The sequence below is a fragment of the Nicotiana tabacum genome, chromosome 14 (genome assembly GCF_000715075.1).
Source record: "Nicotiana tabacum cultivar K326 chromosome 14, ASM71507v2, whole genome shotgun sequence".
Taxonomy (NCBI): domain Eukaryota; kingdom Viridiplantae; phylum Streptophyta; class Magnoliopsida; order Solanales; family Solanaceae; genus Nicotiana; species Nicotiana tabacum.
In genome coordinates, this window is record NC_134093.1 from 80,913,705 (window position 1) to 80,917,260 (window position 3,556).

A 3,556-nucleotide genomic window follows, 5' to 3' on the forward strand; every position below is an offset into this window, starting at 1 on the left:
AGGATCTGCTAATATCTTTCCACTCTTGAGAGAAACAACTTTGATCGTCTCTTTTGGGTTATTCTCAGTGTAAGAGGGCAGAGTCCCAGGAGCCCTTTTAGATAATAAGTTTGCAATCTGTCCCATCTGTCTTTCTAAATTCCGGATGGTCGCGCCCTGTTAACGGATGGTTGTGTCCTGGGTCTCAACTTTCTCATATGATTGGTTTATTAATGCCTTTATTAGATTCCTTAGACTTAAGTTGTAGGGTTGTGGAGGCTGAAACTGTTACCTTTGTTGATTTTGGAAACTATAAGGTTCCTGCACATGTGCTCTAAGATTTTGCTGTTGCCATGAGTTTAAGCTACCACTTGAAGAACTTCATGAGAAACCCGGATGTCTCTGTCCCATAGATTTGAAATTGTCGCCTCCTTGGTAGTTGCCTCTATTGAAATTCCCTAATGCCTTCACTTCTTCCTCTACAGTAGAAGTTTGACACTCATGAGTCGGGTGTCCTATTCCCCAAATGTCACATCCCAACTGTGGTTGATTTTGCCCCTGGGCTAGTGTTAATTGCTTGATATCCTTAGCCATAGCCGCAATCTGGGCCTGCATTGCTACAGATGATTCTACTTGGTGCACCCCCACTGAACTTCTTCGATCACCTTGGTCTGTAGACCATTGTTCTACATCTTCAAATAGTTCATTCAGGAGTGTGACAATCTCTTCTGGAGTTTTCTTCATCGAAGGGCCGTCAACTGCACTATCCAGCAACCTCCTTGATGAAGGAGTTAACCCGTCCCAAAAATCTTGTAGTTGCATCCATTTCTGCATTCCATTATGAGGGCACCTCCGCAACAGCTCCTTAAACCTTTCCCATGCCTCGAATACTGTCTCCCCTTCTCACTGGCTAAAATTATGAATCTCCTTCCTCATCCTTCCAGACATAGCAGCATAGAAGTATTTTTCTAGGAACTTGGTAGTCATCTACTCCCACGTACTGATAGACCCTGTGGGTAAACTCCTTATCCACTACTTTGTATCATCCTTTAGTCATAAAGGAAATGCTCTGAGGTAGATAGCATCATGTGATGCTCCATTATAGCAGAATGTGTTCATAATTTCATCGCAGTCCATCAAATGGTTGTTAGGATCTTCATTAGGTTTGCCCCTGAAGATGCAACTGTTCTGAATGGGTGGGGGACTCACACTGGATTGTCGGTGGTTGTACACCGCTGTGGCATAATCTCCTAGAAACCTCCCACGCCCAGGGGCCGCATTGTCAAACACGTATACAACCAGGGGTCGGTTGAGATTGAATGTTCGACCATATTTAACAGTTTCCTCAACAGCTCTAAGGGCTGCTTCAGCTACTACTCGCGCAGCCTGTTCTCTCTGTTGTGCTGCCTCTCTTGCAGCTAAGTCCACTTCCTTTTCATTGTTCACCATTGTATTTTGAGTTGAAGTCTGACCCAAAAAGGATCTATTTGATTCTTTTTGAGTTGAAGTCTGACCCAAAAAGGATCTAATTGATTCTTTCTCCCTTCTCAATGGTTGCATGTGCTTGTCTAATTCCGAATTGTATGGCACCAATTCCTTGGAGGAGGATCGAGTCATACACCATCAAACTTAACCTGTTGCCTGCACACAGATAAGAAGAACATAAAAAATAAAAACAAAATTTGTTCTTAAATTATGTAACGACCTGATCGGTCGTTTTGAGCTCTAGCACATCGTTCAACAGTTTGAGTCCTTGAGCAGCTTCACTTCATATATTATGACTTGTGCGTGTGGTCGGTTTCGATTTTCGGGAAGTTCGGGGTTGATTGGAAGAATAATTCTCAATTCGAAAGCTTTAAGTTAGAAGAGTTGATCCAGATTTTACTTTTCAGTAAATAATCTCATAATTGGGATTTGGAGGTTCTAATAGGTTCGCATGATTATTTTAGACTTGGACGTATGGTCGGGTTGAGTATCGGGTGGTCCGGGAGCGTTTCGACGCTTATTGTGGAAAGTTGACGTTTAAAGGTTTGGAATTTTCCTAATTTTGACCATGTTTTGACTTTGAGGCTATCGTGCTCGAATTTTTGTTTTAGGACTTGGAATAGGTCTATTGCATCATATGGAACTTGTGTGTGAAATTTGGTTTCATTTGAAGTTGATTTGATGTGGTTTGGATGCTTGGTTGCAATTCTTGAAATTCTTGAAGTTCATTGAGATTTTCTTGTCTTTTGGCATCCGATTCGTGATTCTATAGGTTATTTTGGTGTTTTGATTGCATGAATGAGTTTGTGTTATATTTTTAGACTGGTTTGTGTGATTGGACAGGGTCTCGGGGGCCTCGGATGTGTTTCATATGTGTTTAGGTTGTGTCGCGCTCTTATTTGATGTTTCAGCGTTCTTTCCTTTGATATAAAGGATACTAAATTTAGAAAACAACCTTTGATTTGTGATTTGGTTGAACATTAGATCCCTATCGTAATTATGGAGTCATAGCAACAAGAATTATCAAATTTCGATATAGTACGAGAGAGTTATGCCGATTTCCGTGTCGGGAAAGATTGTTGGTGTTTGCTAGTGCTATGGTATCGCAATTGCGAAATTCCCTTCGCAATTGCGAAGATTGTAGATTTTTACATTGGTTCACAATTGCGAACATTTGTTCACAATTGCGAAGACTGTAGATTTTTTCCTTGGTTCGCAATTGTGAACACTTGTCTGCAATTGCAAGGGTTTGCAAATGCAAACCCTCTGTTTCAAATGCGATATCTGCACCGGGTAAAAGGGTTGGGAGATAGGATTTTGGAGACATTCTCTCATTTTTGGAACCCTAGTCTCGGTAGGGGGCGATTTTGAAGAGGGATTTTCATCTGTAATCTTTGGGTAAGTGATTTTGTTCAATTTCTAACTATTTTACATGATTATACTTGGGATTTAACATCAAAATTAGGAGAATCAAAGTGAAATTTTAAGAAACTTTAGCTATGTTTTGAGAAATGAGAATTTGAGTGTTGAGAGTCGATTTGAACTCGGACTTTTAAACAAAATGCATGTATGGACTAGTGAGGTTATGGGTAACATTTATTTACAAATATTTTCGGAATCCGGGCACGTGAGCCTGAGGGTTGACTTTGTTGACTTTCCGAGCAGAGTTGGAAATTTGTTATAAATTAATTAATTATGAGTGTTGGAGTATGTTTTTATTTGTTTTCACGTTGTTGACTAGTTTCGGGTCGATGGCCATCGTTTTGATGTGTTAGAGAGGCGTTTGAGCAGGTTATGAAACTTCGGAGCAAGGTAAGTCTCATGTCTAACCCTGTAAGGGGAAATTACCCTGTTGGTGTTATATTGGTTATGTGCTACGTGTTGTGGGAGCTACGCACGTATGAGGTAACGAGTGTCCGTGCGTATGCTAGAATTCCTGATTATGTCCGGGTAGACTTAGACTCACGCCATGTTTTAATTGTATTATTTGTGTTATTCTTGCATATTCAATTGCTTTAATTCGCATTATTACCTGAGACTAGACTCGCGTAAAGTAATGGACTCGCTATTTTAAATACTTGATGAGCTACTT

The 3,556-nt window shown here is 40.4% G+C and overlaps 1 non-coding gene across 1 annotated transcript; it reads left to right on the forward strand.

Annotated features, from left to right (window-relative positions):
- Positions 1-811: 811 nt before the first annotated feature.
- LOC142169334 (small nucleolar RNA R71) lies at positions 812-918 on the forward strand. Its single transcript, XR_012699042.1, has one exon. It is a non-coding gene; the product is annotated as a small nucleolar RNA R71 (small nucleolar RNA).
- Positions 919-3,556: the final 2,638 nt, after the last annotated feature.